The sequence below is a fragment of the Lepidochelys kempii genome, chromosome 2, assembly GCF_965140265.1.
Source record: "Lepidochelys kempii isolate rLepKem1 chromosome 2, rLepKem1.hap2, whole genome shotgun sequence".
NCBI lineage: Eukaryota > Metazoa > Chordata > Testudines > Cheloniidae > Lepidochelys > Lepidochelys kempii.
In genome coordinates, this window is record NC_133257.1 from 205,355,014 (window position 1) to 205,376,024 (window position 21,011).

Consider the following 21,011-nt stretch of genomic DNA (forward strand, 5'->3'; position numbering starts at 1 on the left):
AGCATTCAGCTAATACACCAAAGCAATTTCTACACTTTTTCAAAAAAATCCAAATATTAGAACATCTCAAATTGAACAGTTAAGAGATTGTCTGTTCTGTAATTTATTATTATATTGCATCATTCAGCCTCACTCTACTTCACTTACAGACTCCATACACTGTTTTTGCTAACAATTAAATTAGAGCGTAGGAAGAAAGGTGGGGAAAAAAGTGGGGGAGGTTGTTTTCTTTTTCTTATTTTTTGTCACTGGGTATCTTTGAGAATGAGTCCAAAAGAACCCTGAGGTTACACTTCTCCTTCTTTGAAAACCAGAGGCCAGGTACTCTGAACAGGGAGGTTACAGCTTCTGTGAGATTGTCATACTTCCTCTCTCTATTCAAGGTCAATGCTGTTTTCTGAAGATTTAGTGTGCGCCTCCTATTTTTCATCTGGTCTCCTAATTCCCTCTAGACTAGAAAATCAAGAAAATATTATCAATGCTAAATGAGAAGATGATGTAGATCTAGGAGTCCTAGGTATATTGACAACACTGTAGCCCGTAGTGTTTTACCCAATGGTCTTATAAATATGTGGAACTACAAATAATGAGTCTGTTCATCATATTCATCTTTATGCTGCTGATAGAGCTCTATTAATTCAATATCTTCCGTCCTGAAATTATAGCCACAGAGAACAGATTCAGCAAGATCTTTAGTTCAAAGACACTGAAGAAAACAGATTATTTTAACAGTTCAGGAGGATGCCACTGATTTCCTGCTATAAGTGATAATCTCCTTTCAGATAATTGGGCATAGATCTGTGATCACTTCTATCTCAACATTATGACTTACAAAACAGTTAATATATGCAATAACCAAAGATCTCACTAGATAGGTGCACCTTCAACTTTCCCTTCCTAAGATGTATCAGTGTGATACATCAAGTGGGTTATGTGTGCAGTATATGCTCTCATAGAAACAAACTCTTTAAATGTTTGTAAATGTTGTGCTGAAGGACTGGAGACTGCTCATTAGTGATGTTATAATGTACTGGGGCTCTTCTCTGCAGTTGTGTAGCCTGCTGTGCCTTCTACAGTCTCTTTTGTGGTTTGATAGGACAGTACACACTGTGCTCATTCACAGCTGCCATAGAGTGATTGAATCCTGCACCCACTGAAGGCAATGGGAACAGGATCACCCCTAAAAGCCCATTTTATATGTCAATTTTAGATTTGCTATATTTTAGAACAAGAGAGCTTTTGTCAAGGCTTTGGGAGTGCTGCTTATATACTGAAATAATTTTTAAAACTTTCTTGGTGTCTTTCCTTATTCTATGTAATATTACTGTTTACATGTTTTGATCTGAGTGGTTAGCCATTATCTGAGGTCTTGAAGGTTGTGTCCATTTGGAGGAGAAATTGATGACGGAGTCAGGAATTTCTTTAATTCAACTCAGTTTATTTACAAAGAATGTAAATAAAACCCAGTTTCCCTGAACACAGCAGATTTATTGATTGTGGTTTTTTCCCCCTCACAATTTCAAGCCTCTTTCCAGCCAGCACTCCACCCAAAAGCACTCTCTTAGGGTCCTGGTACAAGTGTTCTCTGGCTGTCTCTAGGGCTTCCTTGCTGCCTTCTCTGTCTGCCTTGTGGAATTTCTAGCTGTTTCTCTCTCACACATATAGCTCTTCCAAATTAATACCCAGTCCCCCTGCATTTGCACTCTGCCACATAGCTCAGCTCCTTGCATGTGGCCTGTGTTTTGGGAAACGGCCCCTGTCATCTGTTATTTTATTCTGTAAGGGAGCTTAATAGCTTTTTACATTTATCCTGAATGAAAGGCAGCTATGATGTCCACTAGCTTCATCAAGATTTCACCCAAACTCCAGCATAATGTTACTTTTACTACACTAAATAGTAGAAAGTTATAGTTTAAGGATCTGCTTCAAATTTCACCAATTACTGGAATTAATGTTTAGAAGCTAGAGGCATGATTATATCTATTGTGCCCAAGAATTATTAAAAGAAGAGACCAAGTGAACCATCTTGTTCATTTCTTTTCTTCCTGAAACAAGATTTTTCCCTACTGTATATTTTCTATCTGTTTGGGAGTTTTAAATAACTGAAGCAATGTCACTTCCTTTGGGAGCCTATTAAATCTCACTAATAGGTCTAATAGGTTTCACTGCTAGCAATTATTTTCCTGATACCAGCTTAGATTTTTAGTTGAATAAACCGAGTAGCTGTTCTAACTCCTTGACTAATCTAATGCTCCTCTTTTCACAATGTTTATGCCCTTTACTTCTTCTCCCTTTCCTCTATCCCCAATAATTTCTTCATCCGTCAATCCATTCTTAGAGATATTTTTTATGGTTCCCCACTGAGTTGCCTACAGGTTTTTTTGACATTTCGGGGAAGGCAACAAGTAACACAAAAATCACTAAGGTGCCCAGAATGGAATGAAAAAGTCTTACTTTGTATATTTGTGTCTACATTTCAATAAAAATTCTTTGGTACGCTCCTGAAAAAACAGAAAGCTTGGTAATTGACCAATCTTTACATCTGTACTTAGTAACATCAGTGAGAACTGCTATATGCAACCTCCTGCCTGGGAGGAAATCACATTTAAAAAAAAAAATCGTAACAGTAGTCTTAGCAGTATGTTATTACAGTTCTCGACACTTGTTTGTCTTTAAAAAAGAAAAGTCAAGCTGTAAAAAAAAAAAGTCAAGATGTGGTAAAATAAACTTATCGTGCTGTATATGCACCTATAAAAATCTGATATAAGAATTACATAAAAACTGAACCAGCTATCTGGGACATTGATCCAGATTACAAGTTTAAATTCTCCAAGCCCCTTCAGATATTTAGCAAGTGCAACTGTCTGAAATGCAGTGAGAGAATGTCACACCTGGCCCTTTCAGACAGAGGTCTGCTACTACTGAAGCAGCTGGTCTGATTCACATTTGTTTAATCATCTCTAATCAGCTCTCAGAGTAGCAGTCGTGTTAGTCTGTATCCGCAAAAAGAAAAGGAGTACTTATGGCACCTTAGAGACTAACAAATTTATTTGAGCATAAGTTTTCTGAGCATAAGCTTTCGTGAGCGACAGCTCACTTCATGGGATACATACAGTCACTGCATGCATCCAATGAAGTGAGCTGTAGCTCACGAAAACTTATGCTCAAATAAATTTGTTAGTCTCTAAGGTGCCACAAGTACTCCTTTTCTAATCAGCTCTGTCTCCAAGCAGAGGCAATGCAGATTTGCCAGCCTATTAACCTGTCAAAGGAACTTTGCTGCTATGTTGTTTGCAGACACCATGATGGAAAAGAAGCTTTCTTTACCTCCATCTCCACAGCACTAGCTTTTAAAATTTTCACTTTTTAGCATCATGCCTGTAATTTACCAACCCCTGTGGCTTTACGAGGAGTCTGCTAATATTTGGTGTGGTGGTGGTGGTATGATTATGGCAGCATGTTTTCTTTAGAAAGTTTTTTTTTTTTTTTTTTTTTTTTAGCCATTATGGTTGTGAAGAATAGCTTGAAAATGTGAATCTTAAACACCCAAAATTCAGAAGGCATCCCTTCCCCACTTTATTATTACTCATTATTTTAACCTTTGTTTTTTATGTCTGACTTGTGACTTTTTAAACACTTGGGGCTGGTAATATTGCTCTCTCAGCTCTCAGGATTGTGCACATTTTAGCCCATTCCAGATTTTGCAATGCTTACTGCTATACCAGAGATTTGGTTATTTTCACTTTACAGAAACATGCCCCAAAGTCAGGGTGGGGGTGCCCTATGGCTGTCAGATGGACCTAGGAGGAATTGAGACACTAAAACTCAATGAACTAAGATCCTCCCTGCTGCAAACCTGCTACTGTAACAGTGAGTAAAGCAACAGTGGCTTTGTAAAAGCTGCCTGTTAGAGCTGTTCAAAAAATTTCCATCAAAACTGTTTTTTTCCATAGAAAATTGATTTTTTTGACTAAATTAATGTTTAGGGCTGTCAGTTAATCACAGTTAACTCATGTGATTAACTAAAAAAATTAATCACAATTAATTAATTGCAATTAATAGCACTGTTAAACAATAGAATACCAATTGAAATGTATTGAATATTTTTGCGTATTTTTCTACATTTTCAAATAAATTGATTTCTGTTACAACACAGAATACAAAGTGTACGGTGCTCACTTTATATTATTATTTTTATTACAAATATTTGCACTGTAAAAATAAGAAATAGTATTTTTCAATTCATCTCATACAAGTACTATTGTGCAATCTCTTTATCATGAAAGTGCAACTTATAAATGTAGATTTTTTTTGTTACATAACTGCACTCAAAAACAAAACAATGCAAAAGTTTAGAGCCTACAAGTCCACTCAGTCCTCCTTCTTATTCAGCCAACCACTAAGAGAAACAAGTTTGTTTACATTTATGGGAAATAATGCTGCCTGCTTCTTATTTAGAATGTCACCTTCAAGTCAGAACAGTATGTTCACATGGCACTTTTGTAGCAGGCGTTGCAAGGTATTTATGTGCCAGATATGCTAAACATTCACACGCCCTTTCATGTTTCGGCCACCAATCCAGAGGACATGCGTCCATCCTGATGATGCTTGTTAAAAAAATAATGCATTTATTAAATTTGTGACTGAACTCCTTGGGTGGGGGGAAGAATTGTATGGCTTCTGTTGTTTTACCTACATTCTGCCATATATTTCATATATAGCAGCCTCAGATGATGACCCAGCACATATTCATTTTAAGAACACTTTCACTGCAGATTTGAAAAAACACAGAGAAGGTACCAATATGGGATTTCTAAAAATAGTTACAGCACTTGACTCAAGGTTTAAGAATCTGAAGTGCAGTCCAAAATCTGAGAGGGACGGGGTGTGGAGCATGCTTTCAGAAGTCTTAAAAGACCAATACTCCGATATGGAAACTACAGAACCAGAACCACCAAAAAAGAAAATCAACCTTCCCCTGGTGGCATCTGACTCAGATGATGAGGTATTCTTGGTGTTCCATGAAGGAGGAGTGCTAGGCAGAGACGGGCTCCACCTTACGAAGAGAGGGAAGAGCATCTTTGCGAGCAGGCTGGCTAACCTAGTGAGGAGGGCTTTAAACTAGGTTCACTGGGGGAAGGAGACCAAAGCCCTGAGGTAAGTGGGAAAGCGGGATACCGGGAGGAAGCACAGGCAGGAATGTCTGTGAGGGGAGGGCTCCTGCCTCATACTGAAAATGAGGAGCGATCAGCAGGTTATCTCAAGTGCTTATATACGAATGCACAAAGCCTTGGAAACAAGCAGGGAGAACTGGAGGTCCTGGTGATGTCAAGGAATTATGACGTGATTGGAATAACAGAGACTTGGTGGGATAACTCACATGAATGGAGTACTGTCATGGATGGTTATAAACTGTTCAGGAAGGACAGGCAGGGCAGAAAAGGTGGGGGAGTAGCACTGTATGTAAGGGAGCAGTATGACTGCTCAGAGCTCCGGTACGAAACTGCAGAAAAACCTGAGTGTCTCTGGATTAAGTTTAGAAGTGTGAGCAACAAGAGTGATGTAGTGGTGGGAGTCTGCTATAGACCACCGGACCAGGGGGATGAGGTGGATGAAGCTTTCTTCCGGCAGCTCGCGGAAGCTACTAGATCGCACGCCCTGGTTCTCATGGGTGACTTTAATTTTCCTGATATCTGCTGGGAGAGCAGTACAGCGGTGCATAGGCAATCCAGGAAGTTTTTGGAAAGCGTAGGGGACAATTTCCTGGTGCAAGTGCTAGAGGAGCCAACTAGGGGGGGAGCTTTTCTTGACCTGCTGCTCACAAACCAGGAAGAATTAGTAGGGGAAGCAAAAGTGGATGGGAATCTGGGAGGCAGTGACCATGAGTTGATTGAGTTCAGGATCCTGACACAGGGAAGAAAGGTAAGCAGCAGGATACGGACCCTGGACTTCAGGAAAGCAGACTTTGACTTCCTCAGGGAACGGATGGGTAGGATCCCCTGGGGGACTAACATGAAGGGGAAAGGAGTCCAGGAGAGCTGGCTGTATTTCAAGGAATCCCTGTTGAGGTTACAGGGACAAACCATCCCAATGTGTCGAAAGAATAGTAAATATGGCAGGCGACCAGCTTGGCTTAACGGTGAAATCCTAGCGGATCTTAAACATAAAAAAGAAGCTTACAAGAAGTGGAAGGTTGGACATATGACCAGGGAAGAGTATAAAAATATTGCTCGGGCATGTAGGAATGAAATCAGGAGGGCCAAATCGCACCTGGAGCTGCAGCTAGCCAGAGATGTTAAGAGTAACAAGAAAGGTTTCTTCAGGTATGTTGGCAACAAGAAGAAAGCCAAGGAAAGTGTGGGCCCCTTAATGAACGAGGGAGGCAACCTAGTGACAGAGGATGTGGAAAAAGCTAATGTACTCAATGCTTTTTTTGCCTCTGTCTTCACTAACAAGGTCAGCTCCCAGACTGCTGCGCTGGGCATCACAACATGGGGAATAGATGGCCAGCCCTCTGTGGAGAAAGAGGTGGTTAGGGACTATTTAGAAAAGCTGGACGTGCACAAGTCCATGGGGCCGGACGAGTTGCATCCGAGAGTGCTAAAGGAACTGGCGGCTGTGATTGCAGAGCCATTGGCCATTATCTTTGAAAACTCGTGGCAAACAGGGGAAGTCCCGGATGACGGGAAAAAGGCTAATGTAGTGCCAATCTTTAAAAAAGGGAAGAAGGAAGATCTTGGGAACTACAGGCCAGTCAGCTTCACTTCAGTCCCTGGAAAAATCATGGAGCAGGTCCTCAAAGAATCAATCCTGCACTTAGGACAGAAGAACCCAATGCACAGCTACAGACTAGGGACCGAATGGCTAGGCAGCAGTTCTGCGGAAAAGGACCTAGGGGTGACAGTGCACGAGAAGCTGGATATGAGTCAGCAGTGTGCCCTTGTTGCCAAGAAGGCCAATGGCATTTTGGGATGTATAAGTAGCGGCATAGCGAGCAGATTGAGGGACGTGATCGTCCCCCTCTATTCGACATTGTTGAGGCCTCATCTGGAGTACTGTGTCCAGTTTTGGGCCCCACACTACAAGAAGGATGTGGATAAATTGGAAAGAGTCCAGCGAAGGGCAATAAAAATGATTAGGGGTCTGGAACACATGACTTATGAGGAGAGGCTGAGGGAACTGGGATTGTTTAGTCTGCAGAAGAGAAGAATGAGGGGGGATTTGATAGCTGCTTTCAACTACATGAGAGGTGGTTCCAGAGAGGATGGTTCTAGACTATTCTCAGTGGTGGAAGAGGACAGGACAAGGAGTAATGGTCTCAAGTTGCAGTGGGGGAGGTTTAGGTTGGATATTAGGAAAAACTTTTTCACGAGGAGGGTGGTGAAACACTGGAATGCGTTGCCTAGGGAGGTGGTGGAATCTCCTTCCTTAGAAGTTTTTAAAGTCAGCCTTGACAAAGCCCTGGCTGGGATGATTTAATTGGGGATAGGTCCTGCTTTTGAGCAGGGGGTTGGACAAGATGACCTCCTGAGGTCCCTTCCAACCCTGATATGCTATGATTCTATGAAAATGAACATGCGTGGGTCCACACTGCTTTGGATCGTTATTGAGCAGAACCCACTATCAGCATGGGCACATGTCCTCTGGAATGGTGGTTGAAGCATTAAGGGACATATGAATCTTTAGCACATCTGGTATGTAAATGTCTTGGGACACCACTAAAACAGTGCCATGGGAATGCCTGTTCTCACTTTCAGGTAACATTGCAAACAGGAAGCTGGCAGCATTATCTCCTGCAAATTGTAACCAAACTTGTTTGTCTGAGCATTTGGCTGAACAAGATGTAGGACTGAATGGACCTGCAAACTCTACAATTTTACATTGTTTTATTTTTGAATGCAGGTTTTTTTTGTACATCATTCTACATTTGCCAGTTCAACTTTCATAGTAAAATGATTGCATTATAATACTTGTATTAGGTGAATTGAAAAAATCTTACTTCTTTTGTTTTTTTCAGTGCAAATATTTGTAATAAAAATATATATAAAGTGAGCACTGTACCCTTTGTGTTCTGTGTTGTAACTGAAAATATATTTGAAAATGTAGAAAACATCCAAAAATATTTAAATGAATAGTATTCTCTTATTGTTTAACAGCGTAATTAATGGTACGATTAATCACAATTAATTTTTTAATCGCTTGACAGATCTATTAATTTTTTTGTAAAAGAAAACTCTTTCTGTAGAAAACTGATTTTTACGTCAAAAAACCGAACTCATGAAAACTGTCATCTTTGGATGCTGAAACATCGCCACGGTATCTTGTGGGAATTGTTTAGATACCTCATGCTCCTGATCTGTTCAGAGATGGATTTCATTTCCCATGATGCATCAAGTCCCATCCTCAAAAGGGAAGTCTGGTATATCATGTGAGATGTATCCTGTGCAGGGAGCTCAGCCTGTAGAGAGAGAATGAGAGCATGAGGAAACCAAACTATAACTCCTGGAGCACTGTAGTAATATTTCAGAATCAAAATATTGTGGGGTTTGCATGACTTATCTTGAAAACTCCCACTTTCCCACCAGCTCTGCTTCCCTAGTGTCCTTGAATTCAGGCAACCATTGGAGAAGCTTATGTACACAGGGGCTGCTGGATCAGTTAGCACTTAGGAGCCAAGTAGTCCAAGCTTCTCTTCCTTGTTCCTTCGGCCCACAGCTCTGCTTCAAGAACAGGTGCAGCCCTTCCCAGCCACCGGCAGATTTCCATCCCTCCACTGTGAGCTACTCGCAGTCTTCTGGGGAACGTGCATGGGGAGGGAAGGGATGAGACAAGGGCGGAGAGGACCCACAAAGAAGAAAAAGAGAAAAAACAAATTGGCAAAAAAATACAAACAAAATAAGATTTGAAGTTAAAAAGGGTCAGAAAAGGACAGAAGAGAGATAATGTGGGGAAAAGAGAGGGAGAGTGGTGACCATATATATGATGTGAGGACGTGCAGACAGATAGGCATTAGGCTTCCTAGTTGGGGAGAAAGGGTTGAAAAAGTGAATTCAAAAACCCACAGACAAATAAAAACCCAGCAGTTTGCCTGGGTCTTAACTATTTTTTGTACTTTTGTATCATCTGCAAATTTTGCCACCTCACTGTTCATCCCCTTTTCCAGATCATTTATGAATATGTTGAATAGGACTGGGCCCAGTACAGACCCCTAGGGGACACCACTATTTACCTCTCTCCATTCTGAAAACTGACAATTTATACCTACCCTTTGTTTCCTATCTTTTAACCAGTTACCAACCCATGAGAGCACCTTCCCTCCTATCACAGGGAATAGATTTATTGGGTCAGAGGTCTTTTCCTGTTCCTCATTCCCTGGTGTCCTTGCAATGTCATTAATGCTGCTAGTACAGAGAAATTGCATTTTAATGATCACTGTGTATGAATGGGTCGTAAATTCCAAAGCGATCCAAGTGCATATTAAATAAACTGCTAGCATAAATTCTCTTAAAAGAAATGATTCATTAGATGCTTTCTGAGTGGTCCTGTCTAAAATTACATGTTATTGGTCCTCCTCAAATCTCTAGATATTTCAGGTTATGCTCCTGATGGGCCCCAACCAAAACCCCAGATCTTGAGCTGAATTTGGATTAGAATTCGCTGCTCAACCTATTTCTATGCCAGTTCTACTTTTTATCTTTCACATTTCAGATAGAGTTCCAAAGCCCCTTTCAGGACTATTCAAATCAGGGGGTTGGGTTCAGGCCGGTCCCCAAACATACCCCAAAATCTGGTGAATTTCCCATTGTTTGCAACAAAAGTTTCATACATCCTCAATGCTGAATGATTCTTCAAGTACAGAGAAAAACACACTAGCCTGAATGTACAATTTTAGATAAATATAGCTTCCCCTAAGTTAATCATAATTCATAATACTGTATGTTCTCTGACTTAGTTTTCTGCTGGTACACAACAAAATAATTCCTTGACACAATAATAAACACTGTTAGTTTGCAATAGCTGTGCTGTGCCTATTGCTAGATTTCTACTCAAAACCTTCTAATTAAGATGGCTTAAAATGGGATGATAAAAAACTGAGACTGGCGAAACTAGAACCTTGATTATGATCCCTTCAAGTATCCCTTCAGATTAGAATCCTACCCTGCACAATGATTTTGATTCTAGATTGTTCCAAAGCTGGAACTGACTTGTTTTCTGGTTTTGGCTTAGCTGCAGCTGGAATCTGGTGAGACTAGCTATGCTTGTGAGCTTTAAACCCTCAGTGGCAAAAATCTCCCCAGGACAGCTGGTCTCATGGAATTTCCTAATCACTATTGAGATTTCCTTGACATGCCTCCCTCATCCCCCAACCCTATCTTTGGCTGACCCCTGTGCTGGATCTTACTAGGGGGAAAGGCTGGGGCAATGTAGGTGACCCTATGCAGTGTCTGCACCAGAGGAAATTCTCCACGGGCTAGCTGCAGAGCTTTTACATGGGCCACACCATATGAGATCTACGACTACTACTACATTAATATTGTCTTTAAGTGATGACAACATTTGTTTGTCTCTTAAAGCTTTCATGGTGTTTTTTTTCCCCCTTTTACTTAGCCTTCTTCAACCACACTTGTGTCATAGTTTGATAAAGGGTAAACAAAAGGGACTTTTTTAGATCACTAGGATTTGACTTTTGAGCCCTTACGCCCCAAAAACACATATTCTAGCCATCTAGTCAGGATTGCCCTAACGCCAGATTTTATTGTTTTGATTTTTCTCCACATTAGACAAAAGTCTGAGGTTGATGTCAATTACCACTCATTGGTCCTCTCCACATCAGATACAGTGCTCTTATTTTTCTAATCTGTGTCAGCCTCTTTAAAGGAGATTAAATGGCACAGAAAGGATAATTGATTCTTCATCTGCTATTAAGACTGTAAGCATTCAATCAATCCAGTCACTTTGATTTCCTCTTTCATTTCACTACCATTGAATTGATTTCTGCAAAAACTGCTGATGATTCCCCCTCCGCCTCGTCCCCTGAACAAATGAACAAGGTAATACCCATTATATTTATATATAGCTTCCCCTATATCTGGAAGCAAGCAGCATAGTTTAGAGCTGGTCTCTAATCTTGGGGGGGGGGGGGGGGGGGGGAAATAGACACATTTTCATTGTTTAAGAACAAAAAACCCATTAGTGACACAACGTCAGCCTCTGATGAAAGAATCAATGTGACTACAGGTAGCAGAAAAATTAGTAACACTATGATGATACTAATAGCAAAGGCTATACTGCTGGGTTTTGCCTTCACAGATTCTGACCATGATGCTTCGTTGTTTATTAAGGCAGGACTAGTAGTACTGCCTTTAAGTGGAGGAATTCCATGACTCCACCTCTGGAAATGATCCATCCCCAACCCAAAATCCGGGGCTGTTCCAGGACAAAACTTGTTAATGGATAGTGTAGTTTTTGTTGCCTATCTACAGGTGCATGCTCCATACATAGAGAAGAAATGGTCAGAACTCACATTGACCTCAGCGGGGCCTCATCCTTCATGTTCTGCCAGTTGTCAACACCATTCAGTCACTACTAACTTGGGCTAAGCTTGACCCAATGACCTATGGTTAAACAACTTCCTCCATACAGGAGCCATTACCAACCATCTAAACTGCTCAGTTTCTTTTGGCTGCTGTACACACCCAGTAGTAGTTAAATTTCATTACCGTGGCTATTTCATTTTTGACATTTCTGTATCGCTATAACTATACTAGGAATAATATACAAAGGCTGCCAAGGATTCCAAACTTTTTGAAAAGTGTTGTTCTTCCGCTGTCTAACAACCAATTTTTCACCGGTTGTATGCTGTGAAATGTATGAAGGCCATTCATGTAGCCTTTGGACATTTTCTGATTTCCATAAAACTACACAAGAGAAAAAAAAAGAATATGCAGAAATTTCTGTCCTTGAGAGGAAGAATCTTGGCTATTTTTAATTTATATTTTTTTCCAACATACCAATAGTGCTTAGATCAAACTATGAATTTTTTATTTTAGATTTAAAATATTTCTGAGTTATATGAAGCCACCTTAAAACCAGCCAGCACCTACTAATTTCTGTATCACGATAACCTGGAAATGGCTTAATAATAGTAATAATTTTCTTCACTTTTGAGCTAAGAGCTTCACTTTTGTATGCCACTTTTTAAAACCCATGTTCAAGTTCTAAATCCCCTGAAAAGCACATTAATTGTATAATGGAAGACTTGGTGCAAACAAAAAAGTAAACTGGGAAGAATGTCATCTTTGGCAGCCCACCAGTGCATAAGGTAAACTGTGTAGTCAAATGGGTGCTGACAGGTGCATGACGTTAAAGCATACTCTGAAGACCTGTTGCTGTGGTAACTAATCAGAAAACTAGAACCTCCCATGAATGAGTGTTGCTTGGATTGTGCCAGATGGCTGATAAATCACATAGTGGTATTTTCTGTCTATCTTATTACAGCCTGATCTTTTTTCGCTATATATGCTGTTGTTTGCCTTCACAGCATTTTATGTACAGATTATTGAGACATGACATACTAGTATTAGATATAAGGCTGTTTCATGTTATCTAGTAATTTTAAAGAATTATCTGCATCGTCCATACAATACTGGGACTTTCCTCTCAGTATTCCTTGATGCATGAGCTGTGATATACCTTTTAGCTCCTAGCATTGCTATGTTTATATAAACATGCCAAGCAAAGAGAAACTCTATGCTCCATATTTAAACATGACTTATCAAAAACCCATTACTATTTCGGATGTACAGTACATCAAAATATACCACACAGGCGATGGTGTATTTGTTGCAGATGGAAATGAAATATCAGTTACAGTCATTGGCTCTGCTGCAAGCATTTCAGTAAAGGGAACTTCATATTAGCAACCATACATGCAGCCTTACTGGCATATCTATGATAAACAGCAGTATTGCAACAGGCATATTGTGAATTTAAAAAAAATGAAAGCTCATCACCAGGCATTTTCTGTATTCCTTTTGTTATTATTATAGCCACTTCAACCTGGATTTCAGCTTTCCTCATCATAGCCTAACTTCTCTATTATTAAATGTACTATACCCATAGTAGCAGACACTGTACAAATACACGGTAAGAGAAAATTTCTACTCTGCACAGTTTACAATCTACATTCTTTGTTTGATCTCACAGGAATAAGTCTAATTTGTGACAACACTATTTGTCGTTGTAGAAATAATTATGATGCCACAGGGATAGCTTTAGAACTTTACCTGAAAACTTGGCAAGGCTGATTATGAAAATCAAGCAATAGGTAAATGGATGTATGCTTTCCCTGGAATGAAGGCCTTCTTTAAGAAATAGAACAGAAGATGGAGAAGCTTGGTTATGTGCTGCAATGTTGTCTGTTTGGTATTATCTGACATTTATGGTCACTGCACTGGAATAATTTCTGCAGTCTTTATGGCCTGCTGTGCTTCACTTTCACAATGACACTGGCTGAGCAGTTGTGTTCTGTTATGTCACCTTATATCATAGTGAAATGAATTACATTCCTATGGTGCATGAATGAGAACCTGGCATCTAAGCCTGCTATTGTGTGTACAATGACATCTTACATGCAGCTGCAGCTGTTTGCATTTAAATTGATTATTCTTCAGTGGTATAACTGGATAAAAGAACTACAGCTAGGGTTATCTCCCATCTTTACCATTCTGAATAAACAACCAAACACAGCAGGTGCCATCTTAGTCTAATATCTGCCAGCCTGTATGTATGAGCCCATGTTAGGGGTAGGAAATGTAACCACAACTGTCTAATCCAACCTTACAAGATTAAGTCAAAAGCAAATACAGGTGACTCTCCTCTTCTTGTCTCCAGGCCTGACATACAAGATAAATTGAGTTTATTAATCTGTGGCACTACTGTCATTCCATAGACATGTAGGGTAGACTTTTCAAAGGTACTCAGTGTTGCCCTTTAGCACTTTTGGAAATTCTATGCCATACTGCACTATAAACTGAATTCTTACAGGTTATAGAACAGACTTAATGGTAGAGGCTTATTGTTACAACTTGTAGCTGTCAGTTAAAGCCACCAAACTGTGTATGTCATACACATGCCATGTCATCAGCTTTCTACTTTGAATCAGTATTCCACTAGAGAGCAGATCCAGACTGAGGGAATGGTCTGACTAAATAAAAAAAAACTACCAACAAAATGGGGTCCGGTAGCTATACAGGCATTTAGAAAAAAATATATATTGGCACATTTTTCAGTTTTAAAAAAAAGCCAGAAGCCTTAACAAAACCATTACATCTTTTCTCACCCTTCTAGTTTAATGAACACAATTTCAATCCTGAGGAATCTGAACAGTTGGTATACATGAGGAAGTAGACACTGAAAATCTGCATAGGATTCTTCTGTATTTAACAACTGTAATTTTTGTTCCAGTCTATACTGGTGTATTCAGCAGCAGTTCTGAAGAGTATTCACCAGTATATTTCCAGTTTTTACAAAAAGTGAGCTAGATCCTCAGCATGCATATATTGGCATAGTTGCATTGCTTTCCCTCAGTCCTGTTCCGCATTCTCTTGCGATAAGGAAGTCAACAAGAACTGTGCTGACTTGCACCAGCTGAAGATCCTGCTTATTGCATCTGCCTGATTTGGATCCTCACACATGAACATACACACCCATAAAATCAAGACTTGGAAAATGTGGACAATTCACCATAGCCAACATTCTACCATTTGAATTAGGAAACAGTATTTATACATTTTCAAGTTCATGTTAGCTTCTGGACGAAATTGGCTTTTATAAGTGAAAGAAATGTGAGCCCTTATCAAACCTCTTGGCCTGTTTTTATTTGCTGTGTTGTCTGCAAGACGGTTTCTGCTGTATTTTGTTGTCATTTGTTGTCAACTCATTAGCAAGTTGCATAAACCAAATAGCCAATATCCTACATACTTTAGCACCTAAGCTACCATGCTTTTTCCCCTCATAATTTAAAAACTAACCTCATTTTATGATCAACTTGGAGAATTAAGAGGGATGGGAAGAGTTTTTTCTCATATTTACAATATTTGCACAATTTGGCAAGATGTATTATGGCTTTTTGTTTTGCTTTCCTCTTGGACCCATCAGATAATCGATGGGTCACAGCTTCAGAGAGCTACATTAAGTGTGCACCTTAGATTTTTTTAGGTGTCATTTCAAACATTGGACTAACCTGATCATTCCTTACACTAATACTCTTTTCTTTCTCTTCATGGATTTGTGCAAATCAGGAGATACCTTACCCCTCAGACTGCACACATGACCACCTGACATAGTGCCACAGATTAATAAACTCAATTGATCTTGTATGTCAAGCCTGGAGACAAAAAGAGGCCTCTCTGACTTACTCTGGGTGATAATGAATCAAATAAATCAGTGCTATATATTTTTTGTTTTTGTTTTTTGCAGTAGGTCTACTAAATACACTTTGACCTTCAACTACTGTTGCTTGTTGATTTTTAGGTACCCTCAGAGGGACTACCCTAAATGCCAAAGGCGTAATGGGTACTAACTAACACAGCGACTGCTCTGATTCAAAGGAGGGTAAGAGAAGGGTATGAATACGGAGACAGCTGGTTTTTGCCATATCTGTCTTTTGCCTTTTTCCTTTCACAGATGAAAGGCCTTTTGTGCTTTTCATTTCCCCTCTCTAAATATAGGTATCCTTTCTCATCGTCCTCTTCCTTTCACCTCTCATCTCTTACAAGCAAAACTAAAAAATGTTTTTGTATGTCCATACATTTTACTTACATTTTAATAAAAACAAGTAGATAAACAGATCATCTGTACAGTGTTAACCTTATAATAATGTACAGAGCACTTTTCATCTGAAGATCTCAAAAAGTCTTACTATCCCCTCAAAATCCCCCACAGATTAGATATGAAGTAACTGAATTACAGAGAGGTTACATGCCTTGCTCAAAGCTTGTGACAAACTTTAGAATAGATGCTAGTTCTCATAACTCCTGGTATGAGTAAAGTAAACAGTTATGTAGCTCACATCCAGGCACAATTACCAATGTGGCTCAACTCTGTTCTGGAAGAGCGAATAATTCAATCAAAATCCCAACTTAGTCCTTATCCTTGCTGCTGAGACTTCCAACAAGGGGCACAAATTGTGAGGGCATTTCCTGTGATGTGGACATTTGCTCACTTGGAACCAGCCTGAGCGTAGCAAATTCATTTCACGCAGACCATAGGGGTGGATAGCAGTAATTCATAGAAGCAGTGTCCAAAGCAGCCCTTACCTCGCAAAAATTCCTTAAATCATCCAGATTTTAACTACTGTCTGTGGACTGGGAGAAAGTTAATGCTAGAGTGCACAGTTCCAGAAATTACATATGTTGTTTTTCTTTCAGATTTTTCTTTTGACACAAGGTTCAATAAACTGATTCTGTTTCTCTATTGTCAGACTACTCCTCTGATGTTTCCTATGCTGCTCATGCAACTCCGCCGGTCCCTTCGGATTTCCCCCCATCCCTGCTTGTCCCTGCTCTTCCCCTGAAGACTCTGGCCTTTGATGCTCTCTGTTCATCCCAACCCTCCAGTCCTGACTCCATTTTCCTTTGACCTTTCTTTCTAGGTTTTGCATCGCTCTTTCTAGGCTGGAGGCGGTTGGATGGGATTGAGGCAGGCTCATGGCTGTGCAGAGCGAGGGTCCCCGCCACAGACGTGGGAGACGCATAGCGCCCTCCTGCAGCAGACATCCTCAGCTGGTCCTGTGCGTGTGGACGGCTCTTGGGCCAACCGTTCAAAACGTGTGCGCCAAGCGGCCCCAGGCCGGGGAGGGGAACTGGGTGCACGCTGAGCTCCTGTCATTTGCCCCCTCACCGAGGCCATGCAAGAGACCCGCCTGGGGCACGGCCTGGCGTGGGCACCCCCCGAGCGCGGGGCCCTCTGCGTCTAGACCCAGCCCAGCCCCGCTCCTCCCTCCGCTAGCTGCCGCGCGCGGCTCCTGCTGCACCGACTGCAGCGGCCCCCCCCCCCCGAGCTCCGCCTCCCCGCCACCCGCCCGGCCCTGCCCTGCCCCCGGCTCGGAGCAAGCAGCGGGCGGGGCTGGCGGCGGGCTGCTGAGAGGCTGGTCCCGGGAGCCGGAGCCCAGCTGTTACCTGGAGAGGCCGCCGCCGCCCTCGCCCTCGCGGCTTCTATCACAGCAGAAGCCCGGGGCAGCTGGAGAGGAGCCCGGGAGCAGCCCGAGCGCCTGGCAGGTGAGATGCCCGGTCTCCGGAGCCGCTGCTGCCCTGGCCTCTGCTGGGGCTGGCGCAAGCGGTGCCTGCAGGCGCCTCCTTTGAGCCGGTCTTGGGGCTCCCCCGCGCTGGGCGCTCCGGGCGTTGGGCTGAGCCCCCGGCTCCTGCCGCTGCTCTGCGGCGACCAGGGCGTGCGGGAGGGACTCTACCGCTGTGGGCAGGGGGGCGCGCTGAGCCAGCCCTGGCCCTCGGCTTATTGCTGTCTTCAGCGGGGGGTGCAGCTGGAGAGCTCCCACCCGGAGTGGGTGTGACTCTTCCAAGCCATAGCGGGCTAGTGCGGTGCTTTTCAACGTTTGTTCAGTTGCAAACGCCTAGACAATTTCAGACCCCAATTTGGAAATCTTCGACATAGTTTGCGGCCCGCCCCGCCCCGCGAGGTCTGCGAAGGGCAGGTGGAAAACCACGGGGCTGGAGGATGTGGAACAGATCCAGAGCTGGGGAGTTAGCCTGCCTACCTCGTGCATCGCTATAGGGCTAGGTGCGTCTAAGCCAGCCAGATAACAGTAGCTCGTGTGCGCCACTATAGCTCTGGAATATAAAGAGTACGGTATGTGGCTAGCCCTACCCATGCACCAAATCTGTGTCCACGTATGTTTGGCCCTATGGTTATAGCCTCTCAAGTTCCTGAATAGTAGTTTGTCTGCTGAGTGGCTCACGGTCTCTATGAAATTTTCCATTCACCTGCTTCCATAGTGTTAGCACAATCTTGTCTGCCTTACTCATTGTGGCTCCTTAATATGACCACAGATATTTCAGTCAGAAGGGTTAAGACCTGATGTCTATATACAGTGCAGCATAATATGGCTACCTCCTCTATCTAGATTCTGTTCCTTATTCTGTCTCCTCTAACCCTGCTCTACAGAAGTGATTTTAATTGTGTTAGAACACATCTTGCCAGGGAGTCCCTCACTAAGGGTCTGTGGAGTGATTGATGTGTGTTTTGTTCAGATTACAGAGAACAAGTGTGGCATTTTATTCTGGTTTGTTAGATGATTGCAGTTTTTTAATACCCCTTTATTTACTTAAGTACAGTAGAATTCTGAAGAAATGTCTTGTAAACCTGCAATGCATGCAGTTTTTGTGGATTACTTATTGTGGCAGTAATGCAATTTTTTCTCTAAATGGTAATTGGTTTTTTTTTAACCACAAAGCCTAAGATTGAATAGTTATTTGCTTTTTGTTGTTTGTTTTTGGTATGCAGAATCTTAAGAGTAAGGATGTGAGGTAAAGGTCTCAAATTACATTGAATTTTGAGGCTGACATCAGTAAGTCTTGTCCTTGTCTCTAGTATGAAAAGGGAATCTCTGATCATTCTTAAGAAAAACAATTAAAAGTGGTGAGAAAGGGTTTAAGATGCTCTCTTTTTTTAAAAAATGGAGCTTTACAGTCATCTTGAAATCCTGGAAACACTTCATGTATGCTTAATTTTGCTTGTAGGAGTAGTCCAGTGAGTAAAGTTACTTACATGTGCAAGTATCTACTGAATTGAAACCTATATCTATAATGTATTGAGTTGGGTACTTACATTTACAAAATGGACTTTACACCAATATTTATATCCATAATTCAGAAGGATAGCATGTTTTAGCAGCAGCTCAAGAGGAAGACAGCCAGATGCTCTCATAAGGCTACGTATTAGGGCCTTGATCTTCAAAACATGGAAAGATATAACTTCTATTCACATGAACAGTCACACCAAAATTAATAAGACTACTCATTTGAGTAAAGCTATGTACCATATGGGGCGTTAGATTTGATAAGAGAGAAGCAATTGTGTTGTAATAGACTCAAATAGGAAAACATCATGTATGTATAAATCTCTTTTCATGCTGTGATATGAACTAACAACTTAAATGAATATAATACCAAAAACTATTAATCTTTTACTAGAAATTTATGGGAATAGGATTAACTAACTGCTGACAGCCATCAGGGCACATGCTGTGGATAGTGATTGCTTTATTTCCTCTTAATTCTAATTTTGAAACACATCTAAACAAACTGCTGCACTCAAAAACAAAACAAAACCCCAACAAAACCAAGTATTTGAAGGGGCTTGAGCTTTCTCCCATTGAAAACAAGACACTCATTGATTTCAGAGCATCCAAGCCTGGAGAGAACTTAATTCAATCACATGTAACACTTCTAAAGTAGATAAAATCTGTCAAGCATTTAAGGTCCCAAAGCCACCTTTTACAATCTGAAAATAGACAAGTTACAAAAAGTCTGATAACAAGTAAGCAAATCCATTTACAGTTTATGAGCTTGTTTTATATTTGTAGAAATTTTGGAGGACAATGTATTTTTACTGCTAAAACAAGGCATGACTATTTTTTTAATATTTACTTTAGCTCTCTGAAAAGAGCTAGTGAACCTAGCTACTCAGAAAAAAGTTAACTGCATACAGTTGGTACGGAATTAATACACTCACTTATATTTTGTAAACTTTCAATACCAACTTGTTTCTTGTAACCACAGTTCTGTGTAATGTGGCCTCAAAGGCCAGATTTTTTGTCTCAGGGGTGCTCTGATTCTCCTTAAATCTCTGTAAATTCAGTAGAACTTAGGGAACATACACATTCACAGTTAGCACCAAAAATTGCTGCCTATTCCAGTTTCTCTGATGCCATTTAAACAGCAGAGTTCTGCAGTGATGTGTTTTTGTTAAGTAGTAATTATTGTTACAAGCTATACTAGGTACACTTACTATGCTCCATTGTGGTATAACCAACACAAACCGAACTATATCTTTTAAAATAAGTGAACAAAATACTTTTGATGCATTCTCTGCCTTTTTTGTTCACCGACTCACTAACATGAAATTTTCAGTAATGTGAAATGACCTGGTCAGTGTGAATTCACAAAGTATGCATGTAGGGTGAAATTCTTTCTCCTGGGAGAATACTGTGACAAAAAAATAAAAATTCTGCACACAATATTTTCAAATTCTGCATATTTTATTTGTCAAGATAACACAATCTAATCACACCAGTTTCAATTATTTTTGGTCATTTATTTCAAAATACCTGTCAGCAAGTATGTCTGTAACAATACAGACAACAAAAAAGGTACAGGAAATGGTTTTTGACAAATATATTCCTTACTAGGCAAATTAATACAGAACTGAGTAATAATTCATTTAAACTACAATACAGAACCGTATTTCCCACTCCCCTCAAAAGCAGTGCAAAGGCTTCAGAGAGTCAGGGCTAATGGAGGAGCTGAGGGAGAGGGAAGTAATTTCTGGGAGTTTGGATGTGAACTTGGAGGGTTGTTGGATATGGGTGGGAAAAGTATGGAACAGGTTTTTTGAGGTGGGTGGGAAGGGATTGTTAGGGAGCTTCCCCCATGTAGACCTTGGCTGACCCCAGCCTCCCCTTTAGTCAGGCACATCTGCCCCTGTCCCTGTGTGTTCTTGCAGCCCTGTCCACATGTGTCCCTTCATCCCCACTCATACACCCACTTCCCGCATCCCCATGTGACCCCGCACCCTCTCCTCCTGTCTCCATGTGTCTCTGTGCCCCCATTCAGCCACCCCTATCCCTATGTGGCCCTGCAGCCCCTCCCTGTCACCATGTGGCCCTGCATCTCCCTCCCCCCTGTGGCCCTTTGCCTTCACTCCCATTTAGCTCCTGCCCCAGTCTGTCCTCTCCGACTAGCCCTTATGAGCCCCTATCTGACCCCCCAGCCCCA

At 41.3% G+C, this 21,011-nt stretch overlaps 1 protein-coding gene across 2 annotated transcripts in view; it reads left to right on the forward strand.

Moving 5' to 3' along the window:
- The first annotated feature begins 17,065 nt into the window (after window positions 1-17,065).
- SCRN1 (secernin 1) overlaps window positions 17,066-21,011 on the forward strand; it is a 144,186-nt gene continuing 140,240 nt past the window's right edge. Inside the window, exon 1 of one of the 2 annotated variants that reach the window (XM_073333594.1) lies at window positions 17,066-17,279. The gene's annotated coding sequence lies outside the window, so the exon portion shown is untranslated. The remainder of the gene's footprint in view (window positions 17,280-21,011) is intronic. The other variant, XM_073333593.1, reaches the window with a different exon arrangement.